Source organism: Aegilops tauschii, chromosome 7 (assembly GCF_002575655.3).
Source record: "Aegilops tauschii subsp. strangulata cultivar AL8/78 chromosome 7, Aet v6.0, whole genome shotgun sequence".
Classification (NCBI taxonomy): domain Eukaryota; kingdom Viridiplantae; phylum Streptophyta; class Magnoliopsida; order Poales; family Poaceae; genus Aegilops; species Aegilops tauschii.
In genome coordinates, this window is record NC_053041.3 from 49,385,503 (window position 1) to 49,408,741 (window position 23,239).

The 23,239-nt window shown below is 45.8% G+C and overlaps 1 long non-coding RNA gene across 1 annotated transcript; it reads right to left on the minus strand.

The window, feature by feature from the left end:
- Positions 1-8,036: 8,036 nt before the first annotated feature.
- On the minus strand, positions 8,037-9,005 carry LOC141027707 (uncharacterized). The gene is made up of 2 exons (XR_012189438.1): positions 8,653-9,005; positions 8,037-8,561 (listed from the first exon to the last, which is right to left on the minus strand). It is a non-coding gene; the product is annotated as an uncharacterized lncRNA (long non-coding RNA).
- Between the last annotated feature and the right edge of the window lie 14,234 nt (positions 9,006-23,239).

Consider the following 23,239-nt stretch of genomic DNA (forward strand, 5'->3'; position numbering starts at 1 on the left):
CCGTTATTTCATCCACCATCACCCTAGCATATCCTTCTGGAATCGGCCGGCAGTGGTAGGTTGCGCCAGGTTCAGTAGGTAAAACAGAGCCAACAACCGCCTTGACTTTGAATTTCATCCATTGCGTCATAAGGTGGCAATGTTGAGACTCCGTGATAGCATCCACGGGGTAGCTAGCAGGAGCCGTCAAGACATGCTCTGGCTGAAGCAGCTCGGTGGAAGCCACGCTGCTTCTCCGCTGAGATGGCGGGGTAGCTTCGGGGGTAGTTTCGGCATGTCGATTGCCGTCTCGTTCCTCTAGCGCTTGAACCCTTTTGTGCAGCTTCTGAATTTGGGTCTGCTCCACTTTTTTCCTCCTCTCCTGGCTTTTGTAACCGCCTGCGTCCGAAAAACCAGCCTTCCATGAAACGGAGCCTGGCGTGCCTCGCGTCCGTCCCGGGTGCTCAGGATTCCCGAGGGCCATTGTGAGCTCGTCGTTCTCTCTGTCTGGAACGAACGTCCCTTCCTGCGCTGCATCGATATAGTGCTGAAGCCTCTTGGCTGGTATTCTCAAAAGCTCGTCCGTCCAAACGCACCTCCCTGATACAGGGTCCAATTTTCCGCCAGCCCCGAAGAACCAAGTCCAGCAACGGTTTGGCCAGTTCATTGTCTGTGGTTCGATCCCTTTATCAAGCAGATCATTCTCAGCCTTGGCCCACTTAGGCCGAGCTTTGAGGTAGCCACCTGACCCCGTGCGATGGTGAAGCTTCTTCTTCGCAGCATTCTTCTTGTTTGTCGCTGACATCTTCTTACTCTTTTCCGATGTCTTGTGGGCCAAAAATGCGGGCCAGTGATCTCTGATCTTCTCATACCGGCCGATGAATTCTGGTGTCTCTTCTTTGTCGACAAACATTTTCAGCTCATTCTTCCACCTCCTAAATAGGTCTGCCATCTTCTTAAGAGCATGAGACTTGATTAATTGCTCTTTAACTGGCTTCTCCGGATCCTCCTCTGGCGGTAGGGTGAAATTTGCCTTCAGCTCAGTCCAAAGATCATCTTTCTGCATATCATTGACATAAGACACCTCAGGGTCTTCCTTCTTAGGCTTATACCATTGGTGGATGCTGATCGGGATCTTGTCCCTAACGAGAACCCCGCACTGAGCAGCAAATGCTTCCTTTGTCCGGATGGGTTCAATCGGTTGGCCATCGCGCGCGATTGCTGTGATCTCAAACCTTTCATCCGAGCGCAAATTTCTCTTCGGGCCTCGTCTCTTTACCGAAGTTGTGCTCGATCCGGAGGGCTAGAAAAAAGAAGAAAGACGAGAGTTAATTAATATGTGTACATACCAAAACAATGAATGCATCAATTAGCTAGTCAGCATAGGCTTAACTAATATATTTACCTGGCCGGACTCTGTTCGGTCACCGGAGCCGTCACCACGGGCTCCTTCTTGCACCAGCATTGGGTCACCGGAGCCATCATAATCATGTCTTTCCTCCTCCACTCTTCGATCACCGTAGCCTGCTTCTTCACCCTGTTCTTCCAAACCATCACTGTCATTAAGATACGACAAGACATCACCTCCGGCTAAGATTATGTCCCCCAACACCTCTTCTGCTACCTCGTCTCGTCCGTGCTCCATTGTTTCTGCAAATATTACAACATGGCAATTATTACCCAAACATGACAGCAGGTGGATATATTAGTGCAAACGTAGACCTAGCTTATTCCGGGTTTGGGGTGGCCTCGTCAACGCTTCAAGGGTAGGGGCGCGGCGGGAGGGGGTAGGAGACCGACATCGTTTTTTTCTACGGTTTGGGTGTCCTTGAGAGTTTTGGTCGAGCGAGAGGGCCGGGGGTGCTCCCGTGGTATAAGTTATCACGGTCGAGAGGGGGTATATATATCGACCGCCCATCATGTCGAAGTTATTTTGGAATGGAGTTCCCGATAAAAATTAAGAAGAGGAAGTAGAAGATAAAAAAAGAGGAGAAGAAAAAAAAGGAGAAGAAGCAGGAATAGAGGAGAAGAAGAAAAAATAGACTCTATTTTTTCTTCTTCTCCTCTATTCCTTCTTCTCCTCTTATTTTTCTTCTTAATCCTCTTCTTAGTTCATCCCTTCTTCCTTTCTTCCTAGCTAGATATATAAAACTTTTCTAAAAAATGTTGTCGGGGAGGGGGTATCGACCTCCCCTCATGTTGAAATTATCGGGGAGGGGGTATATCGACCCCCACCCCCCTCATCATGCATATATAGCTACCACATACATATATACCTTGAAAAAAATTACATATATACAACAAAAACATTAATACACGTATGAACAAAAAAATACATATATGAACAAAAACATGTTGTGAACAAAAAAATTAATGTAATAAATCTAATAAGAAATTAATCTAATAAAAACATGCTCTGAACTTACATATAGCCACATACATACAAATATACATTTTATATATATGAACAAAAAATTAATCTAATACAAAATAAAAACAGAGCTGGACCGGCGCAACGGCTCACAGCGGGGGCGTCTGGCGATGGCGACGGCGGGGGAGGCGAGGGCGCCGGCGCGCAGGGGCAGGCCGCGGGAAGGGGCTCGGGCGCGGGGCAGGGGCCGGCGCGGCGAAGGCGTGGTCGGGGACAGGGGCGGCGCGGCGACGGAGTCGGAGGCAGGGGCGATGATGGCGGCGGTGACGGCGACGAGGAGCAGCGCTGGGGCGTCGGGCACGAACTGACGGTGAAGTTGTGAAATTTTACAAGTCTAGCTTATATACAAAGAGCATTGGTACCAGTTGGTGGCACCAACCGGGACCAATGGCCTCTTTTCAGCAGCCCAAAGGGCGGGAAGCGGCGGCCTTTTGTTGGGGAACGTAGCAGAAATTCAAAATTTTCTACGCATCACCAAGATCAATCTATGGAGTAATCTAGCAACGAGGGGAAGGGGAGTGCATCTACATACCATTGTATATCGCGATGCGGAAGCGTTGCAAGAACGCGGATGAGGGAGTCATACTCGTAGCGATTCAGATCGCGGTTGATTCCGATCTAAGCACCGAAGAACGGTGCCTCCGCGTTCAACACATGTGCAGCCCGGTGACGTCTCCCACGCCTTGATCCAGAAAGGAGAGAGGGAGAGGTTGGGGAAGACTCCATCCAGCAGCAGCACGACGGTGTGGTGGTGATGGAGGAGCGTGGCAATCCCGCAGGGCTTCGCCAAGCACCGCGGGAGAGGAGGAGGAGGGAGAGGGGTAGGGCTGCGCCGAAAGAGAGACGTTCTCATGTGTCTTGGGCAGCCCAAACCTCAACTATATATAGGAGGGGGGCTGCGCCCCCTCTAGGGTTCCCACCCCAAGAGGAGGCGGCCAGCCCTAGATCCCATCCAAGGGGCGGCCAAGGGGAGGAGGGGGGGCGCCACTAGGGTGGGCCTTAAGGCCCATCTGGACCTAGGGTTTGCCCCCTCCACTCTCCCATGTGCCTTGGGCCTTGGTGGGGGGCGCACCAGCCCACCTGGGGCTGGTCCCCTCCCACACATGGCCCACGCAGCCTCCTGGGGCTGGTGGCCCCACTTGGTGGACCCCCGGGACCCTCCCGGTGGTCCCGGTACATTACCGATATCACCCGAAACTTTTCCGGTGACCAAAACAGGACTTCCCATATATAAATCTTTACCTCCGGACCATTCCGGAACTCCCCGTGACGTCCGGGATCTCATCCGGGACTCCGAACAACATTCGGTAACCACGTACATACTTTCCCTATAACCCTAGCGTCATCGAACCTTAAGTGTGTAGACCCTACGGGTTCGGGAACCATGCAGACATGACCGAGACGTTCTCCGGTCAATAACCAACAGCGGGATCTGGATACCCATGTTGGCTCCCACATGTTCCACGATGATCTCATCGGATGAACCACGATGTCGGGGATTCAATCAATCCCGTATGCAATTCCCTTTGTCTATCGATATGTTACTTGCCCGAGATTCGATCGTCAGTATCCCTATACCTTGTTCAATCTCGTTACCGGCAAGTCTCTTTACTCGTTCCGTAACTCACATCATCCCGTGACCAACTCCTTGGTCACATTGTGCACATTATGATGATGTCCTACCGAGTGGGCCCAGAGATACCTCTCCGTTTACACGGAGTGACAAATCCCAGTCTCGATTCGTGCCAACCCAACAGACACTTTCGGAGATACCTGTAGTGCACCTTTATAGTCACCCAGTTACGTTGTGACGTTTGGTACACCCAAAGCATTCCTACGGTATCCGGGAGTTGCACAATCTCATGGTCTAAGGAACTGATACTTGACATTAGAAAAGCTCTGAGCAAACGAACTACACGATCTTGTGCTAGGCTTAGGATTGGGTCTCGTCCATCACATCATTCTCCTAATGATGTGATCCCGTTATCAACGACATCCAATGTCCATGGTCAGGAAACCGTAACCATCTATCGATCAACGAGCTAGTCAACTAGAGGCTTACTAGGGACATGGTGTTGTCTATGTATCCACACATGTATCTGAGTTTCCTATCAATACAATTCTAGCATGGATAATAAACGATTATCGTGAACAAGGAAATATAATAATAACCTATTTATTATTGTCTCTAGGGCATATTTCCAACAGTCTCCCACTTGCACTAGAGTCAATAACACTGGTAGAAAAAAGCCCTTTAGTCCCGGTTCGCAACAGCCTTTAGTCCCGGCTGTGCAACCGGGACTAAATATGCGCGACTAAAGACCCCCCCTTTAGTCGCGCCTCTTACGGACCGCGACTAAAGGCTTTAGTCCCGGTTCTTGTGGCTGACCGGGACTAAAGGCCCGTCCACGTGGGCGCCCGTGGTCCGTCGGGGCGGAGGACCTTTAGTCCCGGTTCTCGTGGCCAACCGGGACTAAAGGGCTCCTCCGCAGGTTTAGGGTTTTAGCCCCCCTAAACCTGGTTTCTTTTTAGTTTGGAGTGTTTTATTTCTTTTATATTATATTTTGTGTTTTATTTTAATTTTGATAAAGTTTCAGTACACATATTTTACGCTACTATATACATGCATATGAAATTTCAAACAAGAAGAATTCAAGAGGAATATATAATATATATTCAATCTCGGGTGACCATATACAACTTCGAACAAGTTTCCATACACAATTAGGATGGATGACCATATACAACTTCGTACAAGTTTCAATCTCAGGTATGCATATAAATTTCTTCGTCCTCGGTATAGTGTTCTCCTTTAGGATTGATGACTTCCCTCATGAAAAATCCTGCTAATTCTTCTTGAATTGGTCGGAAGCGAGCTTCTGGACTAAGCCTCCTCCGCAAGTTATCCGTCGCGTTCCGCACGCTATCCGATGCCTTCCGCTCCGTGGTGTGTCTCCGGATGTTCTCACAAACATAGTATCCACATATATTGGTCCCCGGTGGCTGCTTATCCACATTAACTAACCTTCTGAAATCTAGCTCATGTTTGAATTCACCGACAATTTCTTCTGAGAACCGTCTCCAAACCCTACAGGGCAAAGAAAATTAAATGAATAAGGAAGTTATTAGTTACTTGATATTAGGAAATGAACGAAAGAGACCGATCGATATAGAGCTCAAATGATTGAAAATAATTACTTTTGCAGCATTTTTCTCATGTCGGCCCAACGCTTTGGATCCGAATCCATAGAGTCCATGATTAGAACTCTGGAGGTGTGAAGTTCAATATTTAGCAGAATCCAGTGGAACCTGCGGACACGTTACATGCACAGTCATGCATAACTCATCGATTAGACATACCATGCATGGAGTAAACAAAAGAGAATGGGCACAAGAGAGAAACACTCACCCAAAATGGTAAGGAAATAGAATATGACTTTTGAGTTGATGCTTTCTAAGAAACTTGTACAGGTCTTTCTCCACGTCTTCGGGGTGATGTTGTAACACATGTCCATTAACGATATGTGGGTCAATGAACCCAACATCATGGATGTTTCTTATTTTGCATTCCCAAATCTTCAATCTGCATAATAGCGTACGCAACAATATAGTTAGGACAATATATATATATATAGTGCAGGCAATGAAGAACGAGATGAGGTAGAAATAAATCACTTACAGAACGTAGCAACTCAGCATAGATTTGTCGAGGTCACGCAGATTGAACAGCTGGAACAATTCACTCATATGAATTTCTACAGAGTACCGTTTGGTGTGATGCTCATCTGTAACATCCGCATAAACATATTCTTTGTCGGCCCATGTTATGAATTGCTTGTACCAACGTAGCAGATTTCGCATTTGTGGTGGTAGACTCTTTTCCCGCGCAGGCTCGACGAGAGGCCCATTCCGCACATATTGTAATGCTATCTCACATACTGGCGCATCCTCAAGGCCTAAGAAGGCACGAAGAGTCAAACCAATCTCGGACGCTTGTTTCATGGCACCCGGTACAGTCAATCCAAGTGCTGCCGCAGCTGCTATGATCTCGGGGTCCTCTTCCGGACCGGCTTTCACTATGAGCGGGGGGATCGATTGTTTCTTCTGCATCCCGAGCTGGTCAACTTGTTTCCCGCTTTTTTTACTTTCTTCTTTCTCCTCCTTCAATATTTTTGCTTGCCTATGAAGTTCATGTCCATAGTCGTCAGGCATATTCAGCTCGGCTTGGGACGGTGTCGTCAAAAAATCCTTAGCCCACTTCTTTTGCTTCTCAGTGAATACTTGCTTGGGCTCAGGCTCTTTTTTCGCCTTCATATCCGCCTTCCATTTCTCATAATCAGCAGACGCGGCCAATTTGGTTTCAGCTTCACTAAGTTCCCCAGGCCTTGGGAGGAGAGGCTTCAGTGATGGCTCCGGTACCCTTGTGGTCTTAGGTACATAAGGGTCCGGGTTAATAGTCCAGGACCGGGTTTCCTTGCTGTCCGCCTGCTTCCGCTTCTTCGCCGGAGGTGGATTGGGGGGCGTCGTACCCGCCGGAGGAGGATTGGGGGGCGTCGTACCCGCCGGAGGTTGTGGATCGGGGGACGGCGTCGAATGGCGTGAAGGAGGTGTAGGTGAACCACCACGACCACCACCACCGCCACCACCGCCACCACCACCACCACCACCATCGGAGGGGGGTGGACTTGCTAGCCTTGGCGCCTCGCCTGGAAACACTATGTACTTCTTTTTCCATAGAATGAACTGGCGCTTGACATCTCCAAGTCTTCTCTCCCCTTCGGGTGTAGGTTTGTCAATCTCCAGGTCCTCAAACCCTTGGACTATGTCTTCCACCGTGACACGAGCATAGCCATATGCAATGGGGTTGTTGTGGTGGAGTGCTCCAGGTGTACAGGGTAAAGCACTGCCGCTAGCTACCTTCGTGGAAACGTTCCCCACGGGATAATGCAGATCACATTCTTTCATCTCCTTTACATCATCCACGGGGTAGTGAGGCTCCGGTGCACGAATCTCGATCATCGGTGCACTAGCACCAGGCGGGGCATCCGTGGAAGCCACGCTGCTTCTCCGCTGCTGGCTTCCGCGATCCGCTTCATGATCTTCATGCGGCCCTGCAGCCGATTTTTCTTTCACTAGTTCATGCACGGTCTGCTTCAACTCATGGAGTTCCGATGCAAACTTCGTCATAAGATCTGCATCCCGGTCCGTCTTTCTCTTACGGCTTCTGTAACAGTACGGGTCATTGTCCTGGGAAAACCCTACTTTCCACGGAACTTTGCCTTTGCCTCGTACACGTCCTCCGTGTTCATCATTCCCGAGGGCTGTTGTCAGTGCGTCTTTCTCTCTGTTGAACTTGATCAAGCCCTCTTGAGCTTGGGTCATTGCGTCAATAAGGGCTTGGGTGGGAGCAAACTGTCTCTGCCGGTGAACACACACCCCTGTCTCCGGGTCTAGCGATCCCCCATGCCCGTACCACCAGCTTTTGGCCCTTGGGTCCCATCCCTCTGTACCTAGAGGGATTCCTCGCACCCTCAGGTCCTCCTCCATCTTCTGCCACCTAGGCTCCGAAAGGCGGTATCCTCCTGGCCCCATAATATGATGGAACTTTTTCTTACTCGCATTATCCTTATTTTTTTGATATTTCCTTGAAATGCTCCGATTGCTTTTGCCTCACAAATTCTGGCCAATCATCTTTCAGTTTCTCATGTTGTCCATTGAAATCCGGAGTCTTGCCCTTGTTGACATAGTCACGGGTTAAATTTTTCTTGAAGTTCCGGAATGCTTCGCCCATCTTCTGAAGAGCGAACTCTTTAACTAGCCTCCTCCTCTGACGTCCACCCGGAACCTCATTACCGAATTCATCGACTTTGTTGTATTCCGGAGGTAGAATGAAATGTTCCATAAGCTTTCTCCAGCAATCCTTTTTCGTTCTCTTGTCGACAAAACTGAAACCAAGACGTGCCTTCTTTGGCTCCTTCCATTCCTGGACGGTGATCGGGACGTTGTCTCTAACAACGACTCCGCATTGGTTGATAAACTTTGAGGTGTGCTGTAGGGGCTTGCCGGTTTCACTGACAAACTCAATGGCATATGTTTCTCCTGTTTTCATCGCCTTGGATTTGCCACGCTTTGTCGTACTCGATCCGGAGGGCTAAAAAAAGAAAGAGAGTCGCGCGCGTTAATACATATGTATTCACATTTCAGTAAGTTTGTATCACGAGAGGCTCAATGTATATATATACCTCGCCGGAGGTGGTTGCTACTTGCAATTCGAGATCGTCGGTTGTTGACGGTTGACCTCCGTCGACAATGTCCGTTCCTTCACCTTCTTGATCATCGACAATCTCTGTTCCACCATCAAGGTTCAGATAAGAAGAGACTACATCCTCTTGTTGCTCATATTCTGAGCCCGGCACATAAGGAATCTCGTTGTTGATGATGCCCATTAAATAACGTTCAGCCTCCGGATCCCTAAGCGGCTCGGTTCTATCGTCCGCCATATGTCACTCCTGCATGTAGTAAAAATTCTTTAAGTATAAAGGAATTAAAAAATAAGATTAAGGGGACATAGAGGAGGAGGAATTAAAAAATAAGATTCTTTAAGTAAAAATTCTTTTTTTCTTCTTCTTCCTTTCTTCTTCCTCTTTCTTCTTTGTTTCTTCTTCTTCCTTTCCTCTTCCTCTTTCTTCTTCTTCCTTTCTTCTTCTTCCTTTTTCCTTTCTTCTTCTTTCTTTCTTCTTCTTCCTTTCTTCTTCTTCCTTTCTTCTTCTTCCTTTCTTCTTTCTTTCTTCTTCTTCCTTTTTCTTTTTTCTTTCTTTCTTCTTCTTCCTTTCTTCTTCCTTTCTTCTTCTTTTTTTCTTCTTCCTTTTTCTTTCTTCTTTCTTTTGGTTTTCATTTGGTTTTCATTTTTTTCTTCTTCCTTTTTCTTCTTCCTTTTTTTCTTCTTCCTTTTTCTTCTTTCTTTCTTCTTTCTTTTTTTCTTCTTCCTTTTTTTTTCTTCTTTCTTTTTTTCTTCTTCCTTTGTTTTTCTTCTTCCTTTGTTTTTCTTCTTCCTTTTTTTTTCTTCCTCCTTTGTTTTTCTTCTTTCTTTTTTTCTTCTTTCTTTTTTTCTTCTTTCTTTTTTTTCTTCCTTTTTCCTTTTTTCTTCCTTTTTCTTGTTTTTCTTCTGTTTTTCTTTTGTTTTCTTCTTCCTTCTTTCTTCTTCTTCCTTTTTCCTTTTTCTTTCTGCTTCTTCTTCTTCCTTTTTCTTCTTCCTTCTTCTTCTTCTGCCGACGCGCGGCGGGCGGCAGGGCGCAGGGCGGCGGGCGGCGGGCGGCAGGGCGCCGGGCGGCGGGCGGCGGGCAAGGGCGCAGGGCACGGGCGGCGGGCAAGGGCAGGGCACGGGCGGAGGCGGCGCTCACTGGGGACGGTGGCGGCGGCGCGCAGGGCTTCGGCGTCGGCGTCGGCGTCGGGGCAGGGCTTCGGCGTCGATCGGCGTCGGGGCAGCGCTTCGGCGTCGAGAGAGAGGAGAATGGGAAGTGGCGAAACTGCTAAGTGCAGTATTTATAGACGCACCTTTAGTCGCGGTTGGGGAGGCGGACCGCGACTAAAGGTACCCTTTAGTCGCGGCTGGCCACACCAACCGCGACTAAAGGGTACCCTTTAGTCGCGGTCCGCCTCCCCAACCGGGACTAAAGGGTTTTGGCGCCGCTTTAGTTCCCGCGCAGAAAGACCCTTTAGTCGCGGTTGGGGACAACAACCGCGACTAAAGGGTACCCTTTAGTCGCGGTCCTCCTCCCCAACCGGGACTAAAGGGTCTGTGCTGGAACTGGCGCGGTGCGGTGGGATGTTTAGTCCCACCTCGCTAGCCGAGAGGCTTCGACAGTGGTTTATAAGCGCGGCTGCGCTCACCACTTCGAGCTCCTCTCAAATGCAGGCTTACGGGCCTATTCTGTCACTATGTGCCTGTGGGCCTACTGGGCCTTCTGCGGGCCTGAATCCTGGCCCATTAATGGGTTTCTAGTCGTATTCAGGCCGTGGTGGCCCAGTAGGTGGCATATTTTTTATTTTTTGCCTTTTTTTGTTTTCTTTTTTGCTTTATTTATTTTGTTTTGTTTTTCTTCTTTTTTTTCTTCCATTTTTCTTCTGTTTTTTCTTCTGTTTGTTTTTTTCTTCTGTTTTTTCTTATGTTTTTCTTCTGTTTGTTTTTTTCTTCTGTTTTTCCTTTTTTCTTCTGTTTTTTTCTTCCTTTTTTCCTTTTTCCTTTTTTCTTCTGTTTGTTTTTTTCTTCTGTTTTTTTCTTATGTTTTTCTTCTGTTTGTTTTTTTCTTCTGTTTTTTTCTTCCTTTTTTCCTTTTTCCTTTTTTCTTCTTTTTTTTCTTCTGTTTGTTTTTTTCTTCTGTTTTTTTCTTATGTTTTTCTTCTGTTTGTTTTTTCTTCTGTTTTTCCTTTTTTCTTCTGTTTTTTCTTCCTTTTTCCTTCTTTCTTCTTCTTCCTTTTTCCTTTTAAAATCAGAAAAATAAAACTAATTCATTTTAAAATCTTAAAAATACAATTATATATCAAAAAAATCAGAAAAATAAAACTAATTCATTTTAAAATCCCTTGAAGGTTTGATAAAAGGTTTGATACATCATTCAGTTCATCGACCAAATACAAAGTTTGGTACAATAAATTATTACACATTAATTCTTCCCTTGTGTCCCTGCTTGCTTACGATTGTGCCGTATCCATGGAGCATCCTCATCATTTAACTTAATGCTTGGGTCAGTGTTCACTTTGAAGGGCGGAATTTCACCAAACATATTATAATCTTCTGACATGTCTGTCTTGTCCTCCACTCCCACGATGTTTCTTTTCCCTGAAAGAACAATGTGGCGCTTTGGATCATCGCATGATGTACTGATCGTTTTCTTATCTTTCCGTTTCCTCGGTTTGCTACTCATGTCCTTCAAATAAAAAACCTGAGCGACATCTTTGGCAAGGACGAATGGTTCGTCAAGGTAACCAAGATTGTTGAAATCCACCATTGTCATTCCGTATTGCTCGTCCACCTTTACCCCACCTCCTGTTAGCTTGAACCATTTGCACCGGAACAAAGGGACCTTAAAGGAGGGTCCATAGTCAAGTTCCCATATCTCCTCTATGTAACCATAATATGTGACCTTTTGCCCATTCTCGGTTGTTGCATCAAAGCGGACACCACTGTTTTGGTTGGTGCTCTTTTTATCTTGGGCGATGGTGTAAAATGTATTCCCATTTATCTCGTACCCTTGGAAAGTCGTTATAGTCGAAGATGGTTTCTTGGCCAACATGTACAGCTGATCTCCAACATCATTGTCATTCATTAAATGTTTTCGCAACCAACTGCCGAAAGTCTCCATGTGGGCCTTTCTAATCCAGGATTCAGGCTTCCCCGGGTTGTCCGAGCGTAAAATATTCTTGTGTTGCTCGAAGTACGGAGCCACCAAGCTGGAATTTTGCAGAACTGTGTGGTGTGCTTCAGTCATAGAATGACCGTCCATACATATCGTGGATTCCCTTCCGATCTTGCCTTTTCCACTTAGTCTCCCCTCGTGCCGCGATTGAGGAATACCAATCGGCTTAAGGTCAGGAACATAGTCAATACAGAACTCAATTACCTCCTCATTTCCATAGCCCTTGACGATGCTTCCTTCTGGCCTAGCACGGTTACGAACATATTTCTTTAATACTCCCATGAACCTCTCAAAGGGGAACATATTGTGTAGAAATACAGGACCGAGAATGGAAATCTCTTCGACTAGGTGGACCAGGAGGTGCGTCATAATATCGAAGAAGGATGGTGGGAACACCAACTCGAAACTGACAAGGCATTGGACCACATCGTTCTGTAACCGTGGTAGATCTTCTGGATTGATTACCTTCTGAGAGATTGCATTGAGGAATGCACATAGCTTCACAATGGCTACTCGAACATTTTCCGGTAGGAGCCCCCTCAAAGCAATCGGAAGCAATTGCGTCATAATCACGTGGCAGTCGTGAGACTTCAGGTTTTGGAACTTTTTCTCCGCCATGTTTATTATTCCCTTTATATTCGACGAGAAGCCAGACGGGACCTTCATACTGCTCAGGCATTCAAAAAAAATGACCTTCTCTTCTTTGGTAAGAGCGTAGCTGGCACGACCTTGAAACCATTCTGGATGCCGGTCATCTGGGTCTTTCAAAAGTTGCTGGTCCTGCCGTGCTTCCTTTGTATCATTTGTCTTCCCATACACGCCCAAGAAGCTTAGCAGGTTCACGCAAATATTCTTCGTAACATGCATCACGTCGATTGCAGAGCGGACATCTAGGACTTTCCAATATTCTAGCTCCCAAAATATAGATTTCTTCTTCCACATGGGTGCGTGCCCGTCAACTCCCCGCGGAACTGATTGTCCGCCAGGACCCTTTCCAAAGATGACTTTCAAATCCTTGACCATATCAAATATCTCAGCACCAGTACGTTCCACAGGCTTCGGCCGGTGATCTGCCTTGCCGTTGAAATGCTTGCCTTTCTTTCTTACGTTATGATTTCGGGGAAGAAACCGACGATGACCCAGGTACACGTTCTTCTTACAATTAACCAAACGTACACTTTCAGTCTGATGTAAGCAGTGCGTGCATGCATTGTATCCCTTATTTGTCTGTCCCGAAAGGTTACTGAGAGCAGGCCAATCGTTGATGGTTACAAAAAGCAACGCTCGTAGGTCAAATTCCTCTCCTTTGTGCTCATCCCAGACACGTACACCAGGTCTGGCCCACAACTGTAAAAGTTCTTCAACTAATGGCCTTAGGTACACATCGATGTCGTTGCCGGGTTGCTTAGGGCCTTGGATGAGAATTGGCATCATAATGAACTTCCGCTTCATGCACAACCAAGGAGGAAGGTTGTAGATGCATAGAGTCACGGGCCAGGTGCTATGGCTGGAGCTCTGCTCGCCAAAAGGATTCATGCCATCAGTACTTAGACCAAATCTTATGTTCCTTGCGTCAGCTGCAAAATCTTTGAACACTCTGTCGATCTTTCTCCATTGTGTTCCATCAGCGGGGTGTCTCAACTCCCCGTCGGACTTACGGTCCTCTTTGTGCCATCGCAACGACTTGGCATGCTTTTTGTTCATGAACAGACGTTTCAACCGTGGTATTATAGGAGCATACCACATCACCTTGGCGGGAACCCTCTTCCTGGGTTTCTCGCCCTCAACATCGTCACCAGGGTCATCGCCTCTGATCTTATAACGCAATGCAGTGCATACAGGGCATTCATTCAAATTCTCGTATTCACCGCGGTAGAGGATGCAGTCGTTAATGCATGCATGTATCTTCAGAACCTCTAAACCTAGAGGGCAGACAACCTTCTTTGCTTCGTACGTACTGGCGGGCAACTCGTTATTCTTCGGAAACATAATCTTCAACATTTTCAGCAAATTTTCAAATGATGAGTCACCTACACCTTCCTGTGCCTTCCATTTTAGCAAATCCAGTGTGCAGCCCAGCTTTTTCAGACTATTATCGCATCCTGGATACAACGACTTTTTGTGATCCTCTAACATGCGATCCAAATTCTCCCTCTCCTTGTCGGTTTCGCAGCGTCTCCGTGCATCAGCAATAGTCCGACCAAGATCATCAGCGGGCTCATCATGTGCCTCTTCTTCACCTTCACCTAACCCTTCCCCACCTTCAGCATCATCCTCCATGAAAGTATCACCGAAATGATCATGATAGTTGTCATCGATATCATCCCCTTCTTCATCTTCTTCCATTCTAACCCCTCTTTCTCCATGCTTGGTCCAACAATTATAGCTTGGCATGAAACCGTGCCGAAGCAGGTGCATGTGAACGTCTCTTGAGGAGGAGTAACCCTTCTGATTCTTACAGACAGCACATGGACAAATAATAAAACCTTGCTGCTTGTTCGCATTTGCCACTACGAGGAAATCTTTCAAACCCGTAGTGAACTCGCCGGAGAGTCGGGGACCGTACATCCATTGCCGATTCATCTGCATTATTATTATATAAAGTATATAATTAACCATCATGCATTTGTTAAACTAACTAGCTAGAAATAATACAAATTAAACAATGAACTACACACATGCATATTTTATCAATGACACATGAAAGGTTCAAGTTGCTAACCGCGATCGCGGAGGAAAAATAAATGAGAAAGCTCAAGTGTGGCTCGGACACTTCATATCATGTTTGTTTCAGGCTCTCGGGCATTTCATCAAACACCTTGTGTGCATAGGAGGAACCAAAAGCAAACCCACCACCCCCTTCTGAAAATTGTGAAGTGAGCTGAGTGAAGTGAAGTGAGCTGAGTCCTATATATAGGGATGGGCCTTTAGTCCCGGTTGGCCTGGCCAACCGCAACTAAAGGCCTTCGGGGACCTTTAGTCGCGGTTGGCCAGGCCAACCGGGACTAAAGCCCCTCCCGTCCGCCAGCTGGATGGGCCTTTAGTCCCGGTTGGCCTGGCCAACCGCGACTAAAGGCCTTCGGGGACCTTTAGTCCCGGTTGGCCAGGCCAACCGGGACTAAAGCCCCTCCCGTCCGCCAGCTGTCGACCGAGCGCGCTGGGCCCAGATAGTTGGTCGCGGGTCTCCTCCCGAACCGCGACTAAAGACCCCTTTGGTCGCGGTTCGATTGTTTTGGGGACTAATGGGGGCGTATGGAAGCCTCTTTTTCTACCAGTGTAATCTAGTCCACATCACCATGTGATTAACACTCATAGGTCACATCACCATGTGACCAACATCCAAAGAGTTTACTAGAGTCAACAATCTAGTTCACATCACTATGTGATTAATACTCAATGAGTTCTGGTTTGATCATGTTATGCTTGTGAGAGAGGTTATTAGTCAACGGGTCTGAACCTTTCAGATCCGTGTGTGCTTTACGAATATCTATGTCATCTTGTGGATGCTACCACGCGCTACTTGGAGCCATTTCAAGTAATTGCTCTACTATACGAATCCGGTTTACTACTCAGAGTCATCCGGATTAGTGTCAAAGTTCGCATCGACGTAACTCTTTACGACGAACTCCTTTTCACCTCCATAATCGAGAAAATTCCTTAGTCCACTAGATACTAAGGATAAGTTCGACCGCTGTCATGTGATCCATTCCTGGATCACTATTGTACCCCTTGACCAACTCATGGCAAGGCACACTTCATGTGCGGTACACAGCATAGCATACTGTAGAGCCTACGTCTAAAGCATAGGGGACGACCTTCGTCCTTTCTCTCTCTTCTGCTGTGGTCAGGTCTTGAGTCTTACTCAATACTCACACCTTGTAACACAGCCAAGAACTCCTTCTTTGCTGATCTATTTTGAACTCTTTCAAAATCATGTCAAGGTGTGCGTTCTTTGAAAGTATCATCGGGCGTTTTGATCTATCTCTATAGATCTTGATGCCCAATACGTAAGCAGCTTTATCTAGGTCTTCCTTTGAAAAACTCCTTTCAAACAACCCTTTATGCTTTCCAGAAATTTCACATCATTTCGGATCAACAATATGTCATTCACATATACTTATCAGAAATGTTGTAGCGCTCCCACTCACTTTATTGTAAATACAAGTTTCTAACAAACTTTGTATAAACCCAAAAACTTTGATCACTCCATCAAAGCGTATATTCTGACTCCGAGATGCTTGCTCTAGTCCATGGAAGGATCGCTGGAGCTAGCATACCTTTTAGCATCCTTAGGATCGACAAAACCTTTCTGATTGTTTCACATACAACCTTTCCTTACGAAAACTGGTAAGGAAACTTTGTTTTGACATCCATCAGCCAGATTTCACAAATGCAGCTAATGCTAACATGATTCCGACGGACTTAAGCATCGCTACGGATGAGAAAATCTCATCGTAGTCAACTCCTTGAACTTGTGGAAATACTCTTTGCCACAAGTCGAGCTTCATAGACGGTAACATTACCGTCCACGTCCGTCTTCTTCTCCATTTATCTCGGATTTCATGGCTTCTAACCATTTGTCAGAATATGGGCCCACCATTGCTTCTCCATAGCTCGTAGGTTCATTGTTGTCTAACAACATGACTTTCAAGACAGGATCACGTACCACTCTGAAGTAGCACGCATCCTCGTCGTCCTACGAGGTTTGGTAGTGACTTGATCCGAAGTTTCATGATCACTATCATAAGCTTCCACTTCAATTGGTGTAGGTGCCACAGGAACAACTTCCTGTGCCCTGCTACACACTAGTTGAAGTTATGGTTCAATAACCTTATCAAGTTTCCACCATCCTCCCACTCAATTCTTTCGAGAGAAACTTTTCCTCGAGAAAGGACTCGTTTCTAGAAGCAATTACTTTTGCTTCCAGATCTGAAATAGGAGGTTTACCCAACTGTTTTGGGTATTCTATGAAGATGCATTTATCCGCTTTGGGTTCGAGCTTATCAGCCTGAAACTTTTTCACATAAGCATCGCAGCCCCAAACTTTTAAGAAACGACAACTTAGGTTTCTCTAAACGGTGTCGTCTCAACGGAATTGCGTGGTGCCCCTTTTAAAGTGAATGCGGTTGTCTCTAATGCCTAACCCATAAACGATAGTGGTAATTCGATAAGAGACATCATGGTATGCACCATATCCAATAGGGTGCTGTTATGATGTTCGGACACACCATCACACTATGGTGTTCCAGGCGGTATTACTTGTGAAACACTTTCCATAATGTCTTAATTGTGTGCCAAACTCGTAACTCAGATACTCATCTCTATGATCATATCACAGACATTTTATCCTCTTGTCACGACGATCTTCAACTTCACTCTGAAATTACTTGAACCTTTCAATAATTCAGACTTGTGTTTCATCAAGTAAATACACTCAGCATCTACTCAAATCATCTGCGAAGTAAGAACATAACAATATCCACTGCATGCCTCAGCACTCATTGGGCTGCATACATCAAAATGTATTACTTCCAATAAGTTGCTCTCTTGTTCCATCTTACTGAAAACGCGGCCTTTCAGTCATCTTGCCCATGTGGTATGATTTGCATGTCTCAAGTGATTCAAAATCAAGTGAGTCCAAACGATCCATCTGCATGGAGTTTCTTCATGCATATATACCAATAGACATGGTTCGCATGTCTCAATCTTTTCAAAAACGAGTGAGTCTAAAGATCCATCAACATGGAGCTTCTTCATGCGTTTTATCCCAATATGACTCAAATAGCAGTGCCACAAGTATGTAGTACTATCATTACTATCTTATATCTTTTGGCACGAACATGTGTATCACTACGATCGAGATTCATTTTAGGTGCTAGACCATTGAAGGTATTATTCAAATAAACAGAGTAACCATTATTCTCCTTAAATGAATAACCGTATTGCGATAAACATAATCCAATCATGCTCATGCTCAACGCAAACACCAATCTCGATGGTAGAGGGAGCATGCGATGCTTGATCACATCAACCTTGTAAACACTTCCAACACACATCGTCATCTCACCTTTAGCTAGTCTCCATTTATTCCGCAGCTTTTATTTCGAGTTACTAACACTTAGCAACCGAACCGGTATCTAATACCCTGGTGCTGCTAGGAGTACTAGTAAAGCACACATTCATATAATGTATATCTAATATACTTCTGTCGACCTTGCCTGCCTTCTCATCTACCAAATATCTAGGGTAGTACTGCTTCAGTGACCGTTCCCCTCATTACAGAAGCACTTAGTCTCGGGTTTGGGTTCAACCTTGGGATTCTTCACTAGAGCAGCAAACGACTTGATGTTTCATGAAGTATCCCTTTTGCCCTTGCCCTTCTTAAACTAGTGGTTTTACTAACCATCAACAATTGATGCTCCTTCTTGATTTCTACTCTCGCGGTGTCAAACATCGCGAATAGCTCAAGGATCATCATAACTATCCATGATATGTTATAGTTCATCACGAAGCTCTACTAGCTTGGTGGCAGTGACTATGGAGAACCATCACTATCTCATCTGGGAGATTAACTCCCACTCGATTCAAGCGATTGTGGTCCTCAGACAATCTGAGCACATGCTCAACGATTGAGCTTTTCTCCCTTAGTTTGCATGCTTAAGAAACTTGTCAGAGGTCTCATACCTCTTGACGTGGGCACTAGTCTGAAATCCCAATTTCAGTCTTCGGAACATCTCATATGTTCTACGACGTTTCAAAAACCGTCTTTGGTGCCACAATTCTAAACCGTTAGCATTACGCACTGAACTATCACGTAGTCATCAAAAACGTGTATGTCAGATGTTTCGCAACATCTACAGACGACGCTGAGGTTCAGCACACCGAGCGGTGCATTAAGGACATAAGCCTTCTGTGCAGCAATGAGGACAATCCTCAGTTTACGGACCCAGTCCGCATAATTGCTACTACCAACTTTCAACTAAATTTTCTCTAGGAACATATCTTAAACAGTAGAACTAAAGCGTATGACATAATTTGCAAAGACCTTTTGACTATGTTCATGATAATGAAGTTCATCTGATTATTGAACTCCCACTCAGATAGACATCCCTCTAGTCATCTAAGTGATACATGATCCGAGTCAAACTAGGCCGTGTCCGATCATCACGTGAGACGGACTAGTCATCATCGGTGAACATCTCCATGTTGATCGTATCTTCTATACGACTCATGCTCGACCTTTTGGTCTCTTGTGTTCCGAGGCCATGTCTGTACATGCTAGGCTCGTCAAGTCAACCTAAGTGTTTCACATGTGTTCCGAGGCCATGTCTGTACATGCTAGGCTCATCAACACCCGTTGTATTCGAACGTTAGAATCTATCACACCCGATCATCACGTGGTGCTTCGAAACAACGAACCTTCGCAACGGTGCACAGTTAGGGGGAACACTTTCTTGAAATTATTATAAGGGATCATCTTACTTACTACCGTCGTTCTAAGCAAATAAGATGCATAACATGATAAACATCACATGCAATCAAATAGTGACATGATATGGCCAATATCATTTTGCTCCTTTGATCTCCATCTTCGGGGCACCATGATCATCTTTGTCACCGGCATGACACCATGATCTCCATCATCATGATCTCCATCATCATGATCTCCATCATTGTGTCTTCATGAAGTTGTCACGCCAACGATTACTTCTACTTCTATGGCTAACGCGCTTAGCAATAAAGTAAAGTAATTTACATGGCGTTATTCAATGACACGCAGGTCATACAAAAAATAAAGACAACTCCTATGGCTTCTGCCGGTTGTCATACTCATCGACATGCAAGTCGTGATTTCTATTACAAGAATATGATCAATCTCATACATCACATATATCATTCATCACATCTTCTGGCCATATCACATCACAAGGCACATGCTGCAAAAACAAGTTAGACGTCCTCTAATTGTTGTTGCAAGTTTTTACGTGGCTTGTATAGGTTTCTAGCAAGAACGTTTCTTACCTACGTAAAACCACAACGTGATATGCCAATTTCTATTTACCCTTCATAAGGACCCTTTTCATCGAATCCGTTCCGACTAAAGTGGGAGAGACAGACACCCGCTAGCCACCTTATGCAACTAGTCCATGTCAGTCGGTGGAACCTGTCTCACGTAAGCGTACGTGTAAGGTCAGCCCGGGCCGCTTCATCCCACAATGCCGCCGAAACAAGATAAGACTAGTAGCGGCAAGAAGAATTGGCAACATCTACGCCCATAACTTCTTTGTGTTCTACTCGTGCATAGAAACTACGCATAGACCTAGCTCATGATGCCACTGTTAGGGAACGTAGCAGAAATTCAAAATTTTCTACGCATCACCAAGATCAATCTATGGAGTAATCTAGCAAAGAGGGGAAGGGGAGTGCATCTACATACCATTGTAGATCGCGATGCGGAAGCGTTGCAAGAACGCGGATGAGGGAGTCGTACTCGTAGCGATTCAGATCGCAGTTGATTCCGATCCAAGCACCGAAGAACGGTGCCTCCGCGTTCAACACACGTGCAGCCCGGTGACGTCTCCCACGCCTTGATCCAGCAAGGAGAGAGGGAGAGGTTGGGGAAGACTCCATCCAGCAGCAGCACGACGGCGTGGTGGTGATGGAGGAGCGTGGCAATCCCGCAGGGCTTCGCCAAGCACCGCGGGAGAGGAGGAGGAGGGAGAGGGGTAGGGCTGCGCCGAAAGAGAGACGTTCTCATATGTCTTGGGCAGCCCAAACCTCAACTATATATAGGGGGGGGGCTGCGCCCCCTCTAGGGTTCCCACCCCAAGAGGAGGCGGCCAGCCCTAGATCCCATCCAAGGGGCGGCCAAGGGGAGGAGAGGGGGGGCGCCACTAGGGTGGGCCTTAAGGCCCATCTGGACCTAGGGTTTGCCCCCTCCACTCTCCCATGCGCCTTGGGCCTTGGTGGGGGGCGCACCAGCCCACCTGGGGCTGGTCCCCTCCCACACTTGGCCCACGCAGCCTCCTGGGGCTGGTGGCCCCACTTGGTGGACCCCCGGGACCCTCCCGGTGGTCCCGGTACATTACCGATATCACCCGAAACTTTTCCGGTGACCAAAACAGGACTTCCCATATATAAATCTTTACCTCCGGACCATTCCGGAACTCCCCGTGACGTCCGGGATCTCATCCGGGACTCCGAACAACATTCGGTAACCACGTACATACTTTCCCTATAACCCTAGCGTCATCGAACCTTAAGTGTGTAGACCCTACGGGTTCGGGAACCATGCAGACATGACCGAGACGTTCTCCGGTCAATAACCAACAATGGGATCTGGATACCCATGTTGGCTCCCACATGTTCCACGATGATCTCATCGGATGAACCACGATGTCGGGGATTCAATCAATCCCGTATGCAATTCCCTTTGTCTATCGATATGTTACTTGCCCGAGATTCGATCGTCGGTATCCCTATACCTTGTTCAATCTCGTTACCGGCAAGTCTCTTTACTCGTTCCGTAACTCACATCATCCCGTGATCAACTCCTTGGTCACATTGTGCACATTATGATGATGTCCTACCGAGTGGGCCCAGAGATACCTCTCCGTTTACACGGAGTGACAAATCCCAGTCTCGATTCGTGCCAACCCAACAGACACTTTCAGAGATACCTGTAGTGCACCTTTATAGTCACCCAGTTACGTTGTGACGTTTGGTACACCCAAAGCATTCCTACGGTATCCAGGAGTTGCACAATCTCATGGTCTAAGGAACTGATACTTGACATTAGAAAAGCTCTGAGCAAACGAACTACACGATCTTGTGCTAGGCTTAGGATTGGGTCTCGTCCATCACATCATTCTCCTAATGATGTGATCCCGTTATCAACGACATCCAATGTCCATGGTCAGGAAACCGTAACCATCTATTGATCAACGAGCTAGTCAACTAGAGGCTTACTAGGGACATGGTGTTGTCTATGTATCCACACATGTATCTGAGTTTCCTATCAATACAATTCTAGCATGGATAATAAACGATTATCGTGAACAAGGAAATATAATAATAACCTATTTATTATTGCCTCTAGGGCATATTTCCAACACCTTTGGTCCCGGTTGGTGGCACCAACCGGGACTAAAGGGGGGGCATTGGTCCCGGTTGGTGCCACCAACCGGGACCAAAGGCACCCTTTAGTCCCGGTTGGTGGCACCAACCGGGACGGAAAGCCTTGCACAGCGGCGTCGTGGTGGGAGTTTAGTCCCACCTCGCTAGCTGAGAGAGAGCCGCGCCTGTTTATAAGGTGCGGTGCGCCTGAGCTGTCGAGCTCCTCTCTAAAGCAGGCTTACGGGCCTAACCTCTCTGTACATGCCTGTGGGCCTACTGGGCCTTCTGCAGGCCTGAATCCTTGCCCATGGATGGGTTTCTAGTCGTATTCAGGCCGTGGTGGCCCAGTAGGTGGCATAATTTTTATTTTTTGCCTGTTTTTTTGTTTTCTTTTTTGCTTTATTTATTTTGCTTTGTTTCTACTTAGAACAAAAAACTTATTTATTTTATTTTATTTTGTTTCTAATTACTTATTTATTTTACTTTATGATAATTCTTTTTGCTATTAAAGTTTCTAACAAAAAAAGTTCTTTATGAAAATTCTTTTTGCTTTCAATGATTTTGAACAGAAAATACTTTGATAATTTTAGTTGCATCAATTTTATATAATTTTAGTTTCAATAATACTAGAGGTTGCTTATAATGTTTTGAACAGAAAATACTTTGATAATTTTAGTTTCATAAATTTTATTTATGTTATTAAAGTTTATTTTATTTTGTTTCTACTTATATATTTTATTAAATTTTATATTATTTTATTTCTAATTACTTATTTATTTTATTTATTATGTTTCATGCACCATTTTTCATGCGTTTACTGATTATTTTGAGCTATAAGACCCTAAAATTTAAAAGCATTTCAAAAGAACTCTGAAAAGGTTGAAAGTTGGCATGGTATCATCATTTCATCCACATAGCATGTGCAAGAAAGTTGAGAGGGTTACGGCAAAAACTGGATGCACTTCGTGTACAAAACGGACAATCTCTTTCGAAGTATCAGAGTTTCATACGGAAACTCGTCTGTTACAAAGGGATTTCATTTTTTAAAATTTATTTGAACTCCTGACTTTTTGTGTGTTCAAAATGCACCATTCAAAGCCACATCATCAATTTTCAACCCTTTCTGACTTCATTTGTTATTTTTCATGCATTTATTGATTATTTTGAGCTATAAGACCCTGAAATTGAAAAGCATTTCAAATGAACTCTGAAAAGGTTGAAAGTTGGCATGGTATCATCATTTCATCCACATAGCATGTGCAAGAAAGTTGAGAGGGTTACGGCAAAAACTGGATGC